The sequence below is a fragment of the Protopterus annectens genome, chromosome 7.part0, assembly GCF_019279795.1.
Source record: "Protopterus annectens isolate FY-2018-M chromosome 7.part0, PAN1.0, whole genome shotgun sequence".
Taxonomy (NCBI): domain Eukaryota; kingdom Metazoa; phylum Chordata; order Ceratodontiformes; family Protopteridae; genus Protopterus; species Protopterus annectens.
In genome coordinates, this window is record NC_056739.1 from 1,829,852,070 (window position 1) to 1,829,870,186 (window position 18,117).

Genomic DNA, 18,117 nt, shown 5'->3' on the forward strand with positions numbered 1-18,117 from the left:
TATGCAGTATGTCAATACTGAAATAAATGCTTGTATCTCTGATATCATAGCAGTGCAGTTGATTAATGGTACAATGGAGTAAGACCTTTCCATCATACCTGCATGTGGCAGAGGTGTATAGAGATAATAATAACTGTTTTTTTCCTGAAATTATATAATCATGTGATATGATATGGATCTATTTCTCTCTCTTTTTTGTCTCAGGAAATAATCATTTATACCTAGTAAACATGAGACATGCTCTTTTTTTTTTTGGGGGGGTATTTTATATGATTTAAAAATGCTCTATTTTCATACATTTCTGCTTACAAAAACTGACATGCAGCACAAAGAGGTAGACTGGCTACTTCAGATCAATCCACTCTCCATCCATATGTTGCAGCAATGACATCCAAGCTGTCAGTACTGCCTCCTTAACCCCTGCCCTACCTGCCCCATATGCATTGGGTAGCTCTGCCTCAGCATCTCCTGCACTGGTACCCTCCAAGAGTAGCACTGGTGGAGGTAGTGATTTTGTCACCCTGCAAGAGCTGACAGGGCTGGTGGAGGGTATAATGGAAAGAGGACTCTGTGACTGAATTTGCAGATTTCAAAAGGTGCTTCATCATAGTGCTAAGACAGTAACACTTTGAGGACTGACACTGAGACAGAAGACAGTGATGACAGGTCTGAGGATGACGACTCACTGTTCTCAGGCTTTACATGGATGCACCTCTGATGTCACCTACCTATCCCCAACCATGGTGTCCACCAACTTTCTGTGTCCATCACCACCCGTGTCTGTCTTGTTTGTCCTGTATGTCTGCAACTGCTTCCTCACCTAACCTTCGTACATGACTCTGACATTGCTAAGCACCTTCCGTTAAAAAGTAAAAAATAGGCCCCAGTCCCAGAAAGAAATTAACGACACATAAATAGTTCTACACTTCACCTATCTTTGTTGTTGACATGCTCGATTTGATACAATTGGCTGTATAGCATCATTCTCTTGGTATCACCTACTTTTAGTGTGGTGACATTCCAAATTCAGCAAATTCAAGTTATACTTCTACCTTCTTGCAAATTCCTCTTTTATTTCCTTTGTGTGCTCCCCTCTGCTTCCCTTTCATTTCACCACTTTCCTGTCAACTCCATTTTTACATGTTTAATCTGGTAAAAAATAGAATCAAACACAACAGACATAGCTGGAAATTTCCCATAAGAAAGCCTTCAGTTTCTGTCTTCAGCCTTTGCACAGGTTTTGCATTGCACAGCAAAGCCAAGTGACAGTGAATGGTTGTTCATTTCCTATGATAAAACCTGCTCAGCTGTTGCCATCACCAGCAGCGGTCTGTTTTTTCTCATGCAAAGGTGCTTAAACATGCTGTGCTATTGGAATACAGAGTAAAGAAGAGCAGTGAGCACACAATTCACTTGTTATTTCTCTTGAAGCATGTCTCATGTTTACTAGGTATAAACGATTATTTCAGTAGCTATTATTCTTGCAATTTGCCCAGGCAACACATTTATAATAGTCATTTCTAGGTATTCTTAAAGTCATGATAATATTATTATAATAATCACAGTCAGACTCTCTTTGAAAAATGATCTGCATACTGGAGTTGAAGCCTGCTTCAACTCTGCTCTTTGAGCCTAGACCTTGTGTCACAGAGAAAACTAGGTTGACAGGTGGATTTTCTCCACTATTTACTGTCCAGAGTGCTGATGGGTGGTCATTGCCACTAAGCCTGTTTGCACTGTAGAAGGAAAACAAAATTTAGGTTTTTCACTGTTTCATTCAACATTAAGGTGAATGGATGAGCTAACATGGAAATTTATAATACAAACGTGGAGCAGATGTATGCAGCATATTAAGATAAACAGATCTGTTGTACAGATAATAGGAATCCCAATATTTCTTCTGTGATTCTTATTTGTGCAAGGTTTGGCAGTATGCACCAGTGAACACCACTAAACACTGTTACTTCACCATCTAAGTTCAATTCACCAAAATATAGACACACATGCGCTAAAACTTTGCCATCATCCAAACAAATACATTTCTCAGCATTGCGCTTTAAAAAGACATTTGGAATAGGTGTATTTATTGTTAAAGAATTCAATTACTTCATTACATGGAAATTGTTTAATGTACCCATGTAAAATGCAATAATCTGAATTGAACAGTTGTGTCTGCACTGCAGCACTGACACAACTTATATACAACCACATACACCCTTGGCATACATCAATTTACTTTTTATCCCTCCTGCATAGAAACATTAAGTGTGGCATGGTATTGAAAGTTCACATTGAGCATGCATGAGTACATACCACTGCTAATACCAGTACCATTCATCATAACCTAATGATCCATGACTGATTCATTGTCCATCCCATCATTCACATGTGCACAAGACAAGCCAGTACATGTCACTCTCAATTCTGTAATATACAATAATAACAGAATAACTAACATAAGTTAGCAGTGTGTTAAGTATTCTTGATCATAACATTGAACTTACTCTGTCATATCACAAAACCTTTAACATCACAATATGTTCTCTGACACAGACTAAAATGCTAATAATATCCACACTGCACTGTCAATATTTAAAATTAGACTTCTGTGGTGGTACTTGCTTTAAGAACTCTATCCTCTAGTTTGTGTCAATAGGTAGGTAGGGTGTTTTAATCTCACAGCTGTCAACTTAGGTGTATCTTTGTGTATAGAGTTGTGTAAATATGACCTTAACTACTAGTGGCCTCAATAAAATAGTAGCCTGGAATTACTTTTACAGTGCAGGATACTTTTACTTCAATGTCAGACCCTTCTGCCAACATCATCTTCTCTGTGACACCACGCCAATGTCATCCTCTATAGTGTGCACTCTCAAACTATAAAAATCAAATTTCTGTGGTGGTGCTTGCATTAACTACTGTGTCATCTAAACTGAATAGCTAGATACGTAGGGGGTTGTAATATTACAGCAGCCAACATCTGTGTCTTTGGAGTGTGTAAATATGACATTAATTACTACTTGTCTTAATAAAATAGTAGCCTGGAATAATTTTTACACTACAGGGTGAGTCCATATCAGTGTCAGCTCATTCTCCTAAAATCATCTTTTCTGCAACACTACACTGATACCATCCTCTATAAAGTGCACGCCCACACTATAAAAGTCAGACTTCTGCAGTGGTACTTACTTTAAGTACTGACTCTATTACATAGCTTGATAGATAGGGGGCCCTAATCTCTGGTTTCTAATCTCATGCCAGTCAGTGTTAGTGTGTATGGAGTTTTGTAAATATGGCATTAGCTACTGCTGGACTCAATAAAATCATGCCCTAAAGTAAATTTTACTCTGCAGGGTGAGTTACCATCAATGTCAACCCCTTCTCCCAACATCATCTTCTCAGCAACATAACGGTAATGCCATCCTCTAAAAAGTGCACTTTCACACTAATGAAGTCAGACTTCTGAAGTGGTACTTGTTTTAAGTACTATGTCTTCTAGATTGCATAGCTAGGTAGATGGGGTGATCTAATCTCACTACTATAAACTTGAATGTGTCTGTATGTGGAATTGTGTAAATATGACATTAACTACTGCTGCTGGCCTCAAAAAAGTAGTAGCCTGGAGTAAATTTCGCACTGCAGGGTTAGTTTACATTAGTGTCAGACCTTTCTCCCAATATCATCTTCAGAGCAATTCAACACTGATGTCATCCTCTGTAAAGTGCGCTCTCACACTATAAAAGTCAGACTTCTTTGGAGGTGCTTGCATTAAGTACTGTGCCCTCTAGACTGTGTAGCTAGATAGGTAGTGGATTCTAATCTCACAACAATCAATGTGTGTATGTGTGTGTGTGTGTGTGTGTGTGTGTGTGTGTGTGTGTGTGTGTGTGTGTGTGTGTGTGTGTGTGTGTGGGTGTGTGTTTGTCTGTGTATATGTGTGTGTATGTGTATGTGCGGAGTGTGTAAATATGATATTAAATACTTACAGCTGGCCTCAATAAAGCAGTTGCCTGCAGTAAATTTTACACTGCAGGGCAAGTCCACATCAGTGTCAGACACTTCTCCTAGCAACATCTTCTCTGCATCACAACTCTGATGTCATGCTCTATAAAGTGCGGTCTCACACTATAAAAGTCAGACTTGCTCAGCGGTGCTTGCTTTAAGCACTATGTCTTCTAGATAGGTAGGCAAGTCTAATCTCTCAATAATCAATTTGCATGTGTAATGGTGGGGCCATTGCATCACTGTAGGATTAATTCAGCAATATGCTCATTTAACTCCCGCTTGTGATAAACATTTACATGGTTAGATCAATCCCACATCCCCTTTTCACTCTGTCCACAAGCACATTCTGGCTGCAACACACTGATGAGGACATCATTTCAAAATGCACTCTCACACCACTAAAGTCAGACCTTTGCTGTTGTGCATGCATATAATATACTTGTGTGTAGACTGTGGCAGTCGATAGGTAGGGAGCTTGAATAGAACAGTAAGACTCTCCCGATTGTGTGTGTTAATGTAAATGGATACAGGAGTGTATTGCACCTTTTACTATTCACAACATTTAGAAGTTCACATTTGCTTTAAAAGTGACTTTTGCACACACATCTAGTTTGCATGACACAGTTGATGTCATATTTTCAAAGAAGTTGTGTGCCTTACACGTAATCAGAGTTCTTCTGTCATATGTGTATAAAATACACTGTTGTATAGATTCTATCAGGTGATCAGTAGGGAGTTTGAATATAGGAATGACTTTCATCTGTGTTTCTTCCTCATACTGTGCAGACAAGCTGCAAATACATATATTAGGTATATCTATACAGTGTGTTTGTGCTGTGCAACCATTTTTAGCAGAAACATGAAGGTAATACACAATGGTGATGTCATCCATTAAAATGTACAGTGCCACAGTCATCAAATATGTATTTGTGCTTGTTTCAGCAAACCTTCAAAAGCCTGTGATGTTAGCCATATAGCTCAAACCCTAAAGTCTCTGCATACAGTCAGTGTACATGTTGCTAATAGTGTTTTCATTCACAGTTGCCATGTTCATGTGCAGATGTCATTTCCTGTTACAAGTGTGTATTCTACATTTCCTTTGGAAAGGCTGTATTGAAGATTGCAGCTGTCATTTGAGTAGACTGTCATTGCATCACAGTTTTAGTGAAGCACCTCCTCAGAGCAGAAATCATGAGGTGATATAATGTATGTTGTTGCCTAAGTAAGACATTTTCTAATACAGGATTATATCTACATTGTACATAATTGTTGTTATACCAACAGCAGGGGGCTAGAGGTTTGTTTGGGTATACCTAGCATCAGGTAACGTTGTCTCACTTGCAGCAAGATTTTTTTCTGAGTAGTCACAGGGGCACATATTCCTTGAGTCATACACATGATGCAATGCTTTCACATAGCCACACATATAACACTTGGCAATGCACTTATACAATGGCACATTCATTGATACCACTATGGTGCTGATTTTCTGAATGCTTAGGCAAGTGTTCCAAACCAGCATTGAGTGACTGCAAGCATTTCTGCCCTTAACTGTTCTGCATGAAAGAGTACCCTCCCAATTACACTTTGTACATACAGAAGATAAAAATTATGGGCAAATACAGTACAGCTGATTGAATGACTTCACATAAGTGGAGTTCAACAGAGTGATAGTTGCACTGTGGTGAAAGTAATTAATAGTCATATTGTTATTTGAAGGAGTTGCACACCTTGATGTTCAGTTCTATCATAGGGTTTCATTTTGTGTTAACATACTGACTTCACACAACGACCATTACATCATGTAATCTTACCCCTTGATATGTTGCTTGAACATATGCGAATGTAGCTTTGGATTTCATAGCAGTAGAATTTGTTCTGACAATGTCATGGTGACAGTGCTACTTTGGCACATGCATTGAGTCCTGTGGTATACATTCTATAGACATACAAGCATACAGAGAAACCTCCATTGACAAAGAACATTTATATAGGACTGATCACAACTGTGTGCATTTGAGCATACTCATTTGATTGCCATCAGCCTGACATGCTGATATGACATTCATTCTCAGGGTTCAATTCTTAGCTTACACATTCATTTCATTTGATTGTACAATACCTATTGCTACCTCCTGTGGCAGATGCCAGCAATATATAGCTCTGAGAAATACACTGCATCACAGGATGGTGTTTGTATCTGTTCTTATCTGTCAGCACAATAACTGCATCAGGCAGGAGTGCCTTATGCAGGGGTTGTACATATGTCACACTCTGCTCCCAGATCTGTAACACCACACACACACTTATAGATGAGAAGTATAACCATTAGTATAACCATTAGAATATTGAGGTACATAATTCCCTTCAAGGGTGATCCTTCTCATACAAGTGTTAGACCTAATTTTGTGGCATACACAGTTAATGCATATCACTGTTGACATTGATAAGCTGGTATTCTTGCAAAAGGAGATTGTGGCTTCTGAGTCATTCCTATTTTCTAACTCCTTGCGAACTGTCATCTTAACACAGTATGTCAATGACATCCATATGTCATGTAATTCCTGGTTGTTACAATGTGAATCTGTGTAACAGTGACTCCCTATAATATCATGTCTGCTTTTATTTACCTACATTTGCTCAGAAAGTACGCCATCCATTAATTATTCTGGCATACATATTGCAAAACTTTATTACAAATTTGTCTTTGTGACATAAGCACCTTCACATCAATTATCTTACTAGAGTTTGAATATTTACTGTCCCCTCTTATATTTTTGTATATAGATCTTTGATTTCTATGCATATTACCCTCAGTATACATTTCCTGTCTGGTAACCCATGTATTGTAGTTGCCCTTAACTTTTCATATCCTGTCTTACTTTTTTACTGTATGCATGTTTCATGTATGTGCACAGTACACTCACTTTCCCTTCCTGTGTACACCATGCATTATTTGCCTTATGTAGCTATTTGTACTGTCTGCACAAGCACATTTAACAGGTTTGTCCATAGACAAACTTCTTTGTTTCTTGCATGTGCTCATGCTGCTCAGCATGTTTTCCTGGCCACCAACAATGTCGCTGCCCATGAAAACTTGCTTGTATTTGTGTAGGTATGATGAGCAGCATGCAAATGAGATTAGTGCTACTGCTCATCGTTCTAACAAATAAACATCATTTAGGCTTTGACCAAAGCCTACCCAATTGTTCATGAATCCCACAGTCCATGTGATTTGCTTAGCTTGCAAACAGTAGCAGATTTCCATCTAAATTATTAGCTTTTCAGTTCTGATAATCTAACACTGAAGCAAAGCATCCCATTTGGAAACGTATTTATTTGTTGTTAATAAAGTAGTTTATGAATAAATAAAAAGTTTATATTTTCCTGATGTATCATGAAAATGAAAGGGTTGTGGGTGTTACTTTTCCTTGTGTCATAGCTCTGCAGGTAGTTCCTTCTATGGATGAGGTTTCTCTTTTAGTCCTAAATTCTCAATTCTCCCTGATACAGCATCATATTATATTATTGTCATTTTCTTTGAAAAACTAATTTTTCTGGCAAATCCCTGAAGACTGTAATCACTGCAATACCAAACATTATAAATCCATACTTTTTTAAATATTTTATTTGAAATATATACTTATTATACAGAAAATCCATATTGATGCAAAACCTGTTGTTCTGTTAATGTTTGAAATGAACTAGAGTAATACTTAAAACAAACTGTCCCTGTAGATACTTTTGCTTTTTCCCTGAATTCTTCAATAAAAAAATTGAATGGCATGACAGCAGCAGAAACAACAAAAATCAAGTAAAACTCTCAGCCACTAACAGGACATAGAAAAAATCCCCAGCTACTTCAAAGAAGAATGAATAATCTTCTAATAAAAGCAATCCCCCCATGTATTCTCTAAATTTTGCAGACTTATCTGCATTGCTTTATTGCGATTGGCCATTCCTTCCACTCATCAAGCCTCACAGCCAATCAGTAACAGGAAGAGATGTATACAAGTTAGTAGCAGTGTTGACAATGTTTCTCATAGATATGCTAACATTGCAAATAAACATTTCAGGAAATGGAGACATGTGCTGGACAGGCAAAGTGGATAATGAGCTGTATTTCCCGACGATCCAGAAGAAAATGGATATGTAGCATCTCTAGGAGTAGGGGATCACATCCTCCAGTAACTGGATGGAGCTTCTTTGGGTGGAATGCTAGATGGGTGTGCCATGTGACCTCACAGTGCCAGAACTGGAGGTATACTGTTGAAAAAATGATTTATCATATCAGTAGCATGTTTGGGAGCCCCATCATGGTCCCTTCTATTCTGTTCCAGCAGGATGTCATCATCCTTGACTTTGTAAATGGGTAAAGTAATATGTCACTTTAACTGGCTGGCCTTGTGGGATGTGACAGTAATGGAGGTGGAAGGTAAGAAATATTTTGTAAAAGAGTTTGAGCTGTGAAAGTACCTTGCTTGTAATATAATCCATATGGAATGCAAGTGAAAGCGAGGGGGTCAAGTACTAAGCCAAAGTATTTATATTCTGTGACATTCAAAATACTCTTGCATTCTGCACCACTAAGTAAGATCTTGCTTTTTGGGAGGAAGGAATCACATGACATTATTTTTTGATGAATTTATCCTAAAATTGTTGAGAATTGCCAACTAGCAGAGTTTTGTGAGACAAGTTTGTAGCTGGTCCTGCAGGACTGCATGAGATTTGTTGGACTGGAGGAGTAATATATCATCTGCATGCAAAGTAAGATCTATGTCTGTGTAAGAGGAAGGCCTAGCATGGAGTCTTGAAGTATGCTGGTTATGAGTGAATACATTTGAAAGGCTTGATTTGTCCATCTCTCACATTCAATCCACCACCGGCATTGAGGATTCTCCTACTTTCCCTTGTGATGAATACCAGGAATTACTTAATCTCTGTGTGATACCTCACCTTTTCTTTGATGACTTAATGTACTTTAGTGATGGCATACAGTAGTATGTTAGTGATCCTATAACAAATCTGTTTCATTGTTCTGTTATCTCTACCCCCGTGTTGATGCCCTGCACCAGTACCTGTCACACCTGTATGGAGAAGGCCCTGTCTATTTTATCATAGTCAAATCCATGAGTGTGCCAGGCCTGTAGTAGCACCTCTTTTTCCTGTGCGTTAAACTTCTCAACCTTTTACCATTGTCTTGGTCCCATTCTAGGACATATGGTTTACACATGTGGAGCATGACTCCCCATATTGGCTAACATTTCTCTCCAAACTGTTACCAGCACCCTAACAGTGGCCATTGTCCTGTGCACTACTACACTGTACCTGTTCTGATACAGTACTACATTGCAGCAACTGTGGTCATGTTATCCATGCTTGCTGTGTGTTGCACATATGCAGACAGTAGAATATGTGTGTGGTTTACTGAAACCCATTACCTGTTTAGCATGCCATACTATCTTTATGCATAACACATAGCTTACAGTCACCTGCATTAACTAGACCTGAGTGATCATTGTACGTCATGTTGAACCCCAAAGAAACTTCAAACTGTCCTGTCAGTCTGTGTCATGTGTCTTCAAGAGCCCCACAAAACAAGAATGTATCCTTGACTACCAGTACCCTCTGCGATATTAGGCTGAGACATGCAGGAATGACTGCAGCCTGTTCTACTCATCCCTGATCTCTTGTCAGGTTGAGCCCAAACTGCCAGTTGTCTGTCTTGTTCTATGCACTTTAATTCCACAATTCCAATGCTTTGTGACAGTATATATCACTTCCATGCTAACTAGTGTGGTAATTGCAGTCCTGAGGTCCAGTGGCATGTATCCCTGCATGTTGTCAGTCTGTGCATATGGCAGTGCACTTTCACATCCACTATGTTCTGATTCTCTATATTGCTTGCTGTGATATAGTCTCTGACAAAATGGTGACCATTGTTTTTATTGTACTAAAATAGGGCTTGTCACACAATTATTATGCTAATGAGGAAAGTGAGCATGATCATCTGTAAACTATGCCAATAAAGTGATGTGTTATCACCTCCAGTAAACTCTAAAGGGTCTGCTCCTGCTTCTTCACAGGCTTTGATGTAACATTGTGGGCCTATGAAGCCTGATTACATTAATGCCACATTATATCTCACTACTGTCAATAGGGAATCATGCTGCCTTGCTGGTCATTGTGCATCATGTTGTGTCTTCAATGTGTGTTCATGCACCCAAAAGATCACTTTATCTGCTGTAGTTGATCTAGTGAGTGGGTGTGTCAAGGCTCCCGCCTATAGCAGCAGGGGTTGCAAAAAATGTCCATCCTGCACAGCCCTGTACACTGCAGAAACATCATCAGGAGTGTTTTCTGGGGGATATGAAGGCCCTCTTTCTAAAATGAAAGCCTAACACTAATTTGCCAGGTCAGTTAGACATGCCACTTGTATCATCATATATGCTATACATTGCTTGTATAAATATAATGACCTGAAGAGGCACCACCCTGATCGTCTATGTCAATGGGAAGGAGAAGTCATTGTGAGGGAACCCTTTTTTAATTAGAAGCAGTGTGATGCTGTACAGTTGGTCTAGAACCTCCAGCTTTAATTGCTTGCTCTCTGCTGCCAGGGTATGTTGTGCTTTTAATTGTTTGTCTTATGGTTTGCAGCATCATAACAAACCAAAGAAAACCAGACTGCCTGCTGGAGAAGACAGGCCAAGCTATACATTTAGTGGGGTATATATAGGTAGTGGGGTATGTGCAGTTCAGTGGTAGCAGGAATGTAATATTTAAACCAACTGTTACCATGCATAGCTGAACACTTATATTAGTGTCTTCAATTTTTCATATTTTTCATTTTTTTGTCATGCTTTATTGTTTTTTTCAATTTAATGTAATAATCTAATAATTTAATGAAATGTACAATATATAACTGAACAGCAGCATTTGTGTCTTCTTTTTTCACATTTTCCATTTCCTATTTTTTCTCCATTTAGTGTCATATTTTAATAAACTATACAACAAATGACTGAATAGTTGTATTTTTGCATTTCTTTTTTAATGTTCTAGTTTTATTATTATGCTTTACTGTTTAATTTGTCTCCATTTATTTTGTTTTCCTGCAGGATTCGCCATGGTACAGGCAGATGTTAGGCAGCAGGCACCATGCTTTCTGCTGACAGCTGGATTTTCTACACAGTACCCAGGATTACCATTCTACAGGGTGACAGAGGTTACCCTGTGCAACATGACATGGATGCTTATGTTTCATCTACAGCCTGAAAACAGGCTTTGTACCATAAGAATGGAGAACTGCAGTAATTATCATTTCACAAGGGAAGACCATCAACTGACTCTGGAAACTACAGACTCACTATTCTGGTTTGTCTAAGATGCAAGGCCATGGAACACATTTTTGTGGAAATGATCATCAAAAGACATAGGAAACCTTCAGACATTGGAACCAACTCAGTTTGACTTTGCCAAGGGAAGGTCATGCCTACTCAACCTGGTGGACTTCTTTGAGAAGTTAACCAAGGCAGTGGATAAGTGGAAAATAGTGCAAACTGCCTACCTGGACCTGGCTAAGGCATTTAATACAATACCCCACTTGAGTATAGTTGACAGACTCACCAAACTGGGTATAACCCCCCCCACATAACTCATTGAGTCACTGACAGAATGCAGGATGTCAGGACTGATAAGACCACTTCCACTAAGAGACCAGTCACCAGCAGGGTTCCTATGCTGGGACTACTGCTATTTGGAATCTACTTCTCAGATATAAAGACTAATGTCAAAGGCCTTTTCCTGACCAAGATCACAGATGACTGCAAATTGGGAGTGAACACACATAACCCTTACAACACAATGTCTTTCAAGACGGTCTAACATAGATAAAGTCAAGGATTAAAACACAATGACAAGAAACTCATTATAGTGCCTTTTGGGAAAACAGCCACCCAGGCTAATTACTCAGTCAATAAGACACCACTGAAAGCTGACTCAGTAGTCAGGGATCTGGTAACATATGTAGACAGTAATCCAGCCTTCAATCAATATGTGGTCAAGGTGGTAAGAAACTCATTCTATGCCACCCAGCTTATACATAAGGGCATGGCATCCAGGTTCAAGGAAGTCATAATTCCATTTTATTTGGCCCTTATCAGATGCATCATTGAGAATAATGCCCCCTTTGGCATGTACCTGACCAAACATATGGAACAGTTGGAATCCTAACAAAGGTTCCTTACCATGAGAATCTAGGATATAAACACATTGTCCTATATTAATTGTACAGGTTACTGAGAGGCTATCCATTCCTGGAATACATGGCATCCTTGGATCCAGCTCTGATGGACCTTTTGCACATCTGCAAAATGGACAGCATCAAAACCACTAGATCTAAGGATTTAAAGTTTGCTTGTGACATAAACATGACATGTTAGCAATAAAGATATGGAACTCACAAGCTCTCCATCCTTGTGCAGCAAAATCCATCCCTAACTCTAGTTAAGCATAACCTTAACCAATGGATGGGGAATCAGAAATTCACCCTGGGTCTGGCCCTCATGCCTCTGGCAGACAGTAACTCTGCACAAACTAACATACCTCCACATATAACCTTTATAACTTCCTAACATACCTCCTCCTAATAAATGCCCATGGCACACAGGGACACAATTTGGTTGGATTGAGTGGTTAGGCTTATAAAGCCCCTGGTGGTCATTAGCCTAGTATATACCCATGAGCCTATGAACTTGTGGCCATCATAGTCATTTAATCACCACCTCAGGGTCTCTCCTGAAAAATGCCACAGGCCTGGTGGAACTAATTCAATCAAAAATAAATAAATTAATAAATTATAAATAAATAAATACAAAATCTACATTTTAATAGGGGAACAAAGACTGGTGCTAAAATCAATGGCAAGAACTTCATTATAGTGCCTTGTGGGCAGAGTGGTTTAAATAGGGCTGTCTGGGTTATACAGAATAGGTGCAGTGACAGGTGAGGAACAAGGTAGATCTGCAGCAAGTTTCCCCTACACAAATCCTGGGGCTCATCCTTTTGCAGATTGTAGGGCCTTGCTGATGGCTGGCCCTTAATAATCAACTACTACAAGTAGAGACTACTTATGATGTCAGCCACAGAGGTGATTGACTTCTGGAGGTGTTCCTGTCAACCACTTTGGCAGTCCTTCCCCACCTCTCCCTACCCTCATCCCTTCCCACAGTATTGTATTCCTCATCTATCTACTGTTTTTAGCCAAATACTCCCCATCACTACCTGCCCACCCTTTTTCAGTCTGCATGTCTCCATTGTTGCTTCATTTATTTGCCAATATCTGTCCTGTCAGTCTTTGTGCTCTATATTAGTTTGTCTGCAAGTGATTTCTTCTCCATACATTCCATCCAAGCTACACCTAACCCATACTGTCTTTTCCTTCTATCCTTTTCATAAAAACAAAAAAGGGAACATCTGTCCAAAAAGGAATACCCTTTTCACTTCAATCCCGCACCACTTTACTCTTTCCACTGTCCTTCTTTCTGTTCCTCTGCCCCCCCCATTTTAGACCATCTTAGCTTTCCATTTCCTTCCGATTTATATAATCTAATCAGTTTGCAGTTTGCTGTGGAACCCTTGTATATGCTACTTTGCTACATCTCTGCTTCAATTTGGGCCACTTTGATTCACTTGTGAATGCACATACTGTCAGGCATGCCCCCTGAATGCTGTTATCCCCAGGTCACTTGATTATGCATAGCATGGTCATTTCAGTCTCATATGATTAATGTCATTATTGCAGCTGTGAACATTAATTATGTAGCACTGTCCATATTATAAACACACCATGCCAACACTCATGCATGTCGAGACCCCCGAACAAATCATACTAATTGCACCCCGCTATTTACAAGTGCATGCTTACATTCAGTTTTTTAATGAATATCCATATTTCTCCAAGTAAAAGTTTAAGTACATAGCAGCTGACATGCCAGACATTGTAAATAATGAAAGATAAATCTGTTATTCACCAAAACAATAATCATTACATCATTTATAAAACCACTGAAATAGCTTTATACTTATGTTTAACTTTATTGATATATCATTACATGATGCAACTTTCTTTTCCTACAGATTATATCTAGAAAGAAAGAAAGTAAGACAGGTGGTTTAAGTATCTTTCAGTAAATAATTTTAATATTTTTTTAATTGCATTTACTTGTTTTTTTAATTTATTTTGCTTATGTTTTATTTGTTGTCTGTTTCTTATTTTACATGTGAGAAAAATGAAAAGTAAGGCAAAAGCTGTTTTAATTGTTGAGCGTGTAAGATTTTGCTCACATTTAAATTTATTGTGACTCAGGTAATTGCTGTCCAATCTGTCAATAAATACTAATGGGTCATCTCACTCACTGAGTACTGGCAAGTTAATGCGTCCTGATGAGGTGACTCAAATACCAGTAGCATGGTGATTCACAAACATATACACTGTTTTCCTAGTAAGCATCATTTACGTGTGACAACTCTAAGAACTAAGACACATGCAGGTAAGTAATAATGCCCATGGATTATTTTTCTTTAGTTGTCTGGCTGCTTTTATTTAATTGTCTTAAGTAATTTTATGCGTCATTTTACTGCTGTTCTGAGAAGTGTAGGCATTTAGGCTGGATTTTACATCTCTGCACAATATCTTAAAGTTTATCTTTTGAGTTATTATGATTGACTTACTGTCTTCTTTTGCAAAGGGAGCTGCCGGTGTTCTTTCTTGTTTAATTTCCTGTTTGTAAGTTTATGTTTTCAAGTTTGATTATGTTTTTTTCTTTTACATTACATAGGAAACGATTACTTGAATAAGCAATGCAAGTCTTGGTTATTTGGACCATACAGGTTTGCTTTAAGGTAGATGTACTAGTTATTTTTCTTCTTGATTGTTAAGTATTTAGATGTTTGAAGTCATGTGACCATGTCTTGCCCTTATTTATTGATGTGAAGGAAGGCTAATATTCAGTTCTGATGATGTCTCTTGAAGATGAAAGCACTTTACTGGTATTTATTGCATTTGATCAATGAAGTTACTGTATTTTATTATCTGTTTTCTGCTTATTTGTGGCTCTATGAGGTTTATAGATCAGTCTATATCAGTGATGGTGAACCTGTGACATTTGTGTCAAAGGTGACACGCCACAGCATTTTGGGTGACACACCAGCATTCACCAACACTCGAGTTACCAAAGAAACTGAATGAACAAAATACAAGAAATATGTGACCCTGCACTTGTCCATTAAAACTCAACATCAAAAAAGTCATTAATTGATGTTAATCAAATCAAATGCATTATGTTCAATATTTTTTCAGTTCAATTCAAAATTACTTTTAAAAGTAGTATAATATATAGCAGCACACATGACTGGACTGTATTTAATTTAAATAAATGAATATGTAAATAATTTATTCTCTTTTGTTTGTGGGCGGGGGGGGGCACACCAGCAGAGTCAAGATAGGTATTTCCCAAATTTTTGACACCACGAGCCCAAAAGGTTCACCATCACTGGTCTATGTTCTATGTTCTGGTTCAAGTTTAAACACTGCACTTGTTGTCCCTGTTTTATTGGTTCTTAGTTGCTTGCATTTTGGGAAATACCATGGCATCTCCAGTGTTTTTCAGGCATTCTACAGGAATTCCTCATACAGATATTCCTAATATGGACAATAGTGCAGTATCTAACATAAACCTTCACGATTTCAACTGCGCCTCATTAGCTGGAGAGCTAACTAAACTGATAAAATTGCTCACTCAGCATGATTTCAGTACTGAACAACAGGTACTATATTCTAATTCCCCTGGTATCTCTACACTCATTGGTATATCCAATGTTCCTTTAATACCGGAACTATCTTACTCCATGCCGACCAACAACCTTGCTGGTTCAAATGCATGCCCTAGCTATGCTTCTGCAGTGCAGCACAAGACTAGGGTAGCAAATTCTAGTAATGCTGCAAGGGCAGAGTTTGAAACACAAATGGTTACCAGAGTTTAAGATTTAAGAGCTTCTGGGTCCAATGTGTATTCAATGGGAGCTGGCATTATGGCACAAGACTTTGATTTTACAACATGGATGAACCATGAGGTGTCATTCTTTTCCATTCAAGATGATTTAAACAATCAATAAGACTTTTAATTCCTCACTCAAAATCTTTGAAAATAAGTTGAATAAGCTCAAAAACCTGCAGGTGGACAATGCTTATTTTAAGTACTGTTTTTGTAACAAAATTGTACTCAAATGTTTAAGTTTATGGAAATGTCCAAATAATGTTCAACCAGGAACAGAACTGTATTTTAAATTGGTGCATGTTTCTGATGAAAATGTCTTAGAAGTCATCAAACTTTTAATTGAAGAGAACAAGTTGATTAATGAGATAGTTGGAGAAATGGACAATCTTTATCATTGTTTACATAATGGTTTACTGTTTGAATATAACTCACAGCATTTCCAAGAGATTTTTAAAAGGATAGACACATCTATAAATGTTAGTTTAGAAAGGAAGCAAAGGAAAGTACTAAGGGATGAGCTTGATTACAAAAACAAAACAGCTTATCAGCTTGGTAATACAATTATTAATTTAACACAAGTTGATACTTAAAGGGAACCTATGAACACCAATAGTTTTAATAACAATATGGATGTTTTAGAATACCCCCTCCTCCCTCGGTGAGAGATCAGAGAGGACTGCACAGTAGAATCACTCTCACGGGCAACACATCATGACCCACATGGTACAAACAGGTCGGACGGGGGAAGAGGGTAGGGGTGGGAGAGAGAGAGGCATTAGAATTGGTTTTGGACCTTAACACCCCCCCACCTCTGAATTTTCAGGCATGGTTGCCACTACCAATTCTTTTGCTATGGTAACTGATTTGTTACAAAATAGAGAAATTGTTTCCACGTTTAATGGTTTTAATATATTTAACTATAGTGACACTGATTTTGATATTAGCTTTTTTAACTTATTTATTAAAGGCTTTACCTTTGTGCCGCAAACCCATACAAATTTAGGCAAGCTTTTTATCAGGTTTAAACTTTATGTTAGGTAATTAAATTTAGTCTTATTTTATGAGTCTGACCACAGGACACACTCTAATGAGTGTACCCCTCACCAATCCCTGGCTGGAAAGAGTACTTTTAATTCCCCACTTCATCCATTGTTAGCCCTACTTGAAAAAATACTGTATCAGAGACATCAGGCAAGCTTTTTTACACACCAAGAGGGCTTGATCATATAACATGTCTAAGGAGGAGTACACTTTATTAAATGAGCTTAGTACCAATGCCAACTAATATATTATGAAGCCTGATAAAGGCAGGGAATAGTTTTAATGAATAGTATTGATTACAGGGTTAGAATGTTTTCTCTTCTCAACAAAGAAAAGCAATGCAGTAGAATCTCTACAAATTGACTTGATGTTCATAGCTTCATAGGTTCATAGGTAGGTACTAGGCTATTGGCTCTAGGGCCTGTATAAGTCTAGCCTAAAAGGTACCCTGGCTTTCGCCACCCAAGAAAATTATTTTCCTGTGCCCCTGTCGAGCAGAGCCATAGGGATGATCCCTGGGGTGAATTTCCTATTTCCCATCCAATCATCAAGATTTTTCTTGAAGAGTGCTAATGAGGAGCTTTGATTGATATAGATAGGTAGTTTGTTCCAGTGGAGCATGTCTAACAGCTCTGAGTTTGACATAGCTTTGTATGTTAGGCAGAGATCGCCTCTGAGTATGCGATGGAGTAAAGCTGGAGTTTTTGGAGACGATCTTCATAGGGCATCTGTTTTAGGCCAGTAATCCTCTTTGTGAGGTATTTCTGCGGCCTTTCCAGTTGTTGTAGATGTCTTGTGAGGTACATACCAAAATGGGCATTGTACTCTATAATGGGTTTAATGAGTGATGAGTAGAGGGGAGCAATGACCTCTTTTTGCCTGGATGGAAAACCTTTTGTGATGAGGTGAGCCATGTAGAAGAATTTCCTGACTACTGTAGCGATGTGATCATCAAGGGAGAGATTACTGTCCACCTGTGTCCCAAGATCTCTTATCACACTTTCGGTGTTAAGTA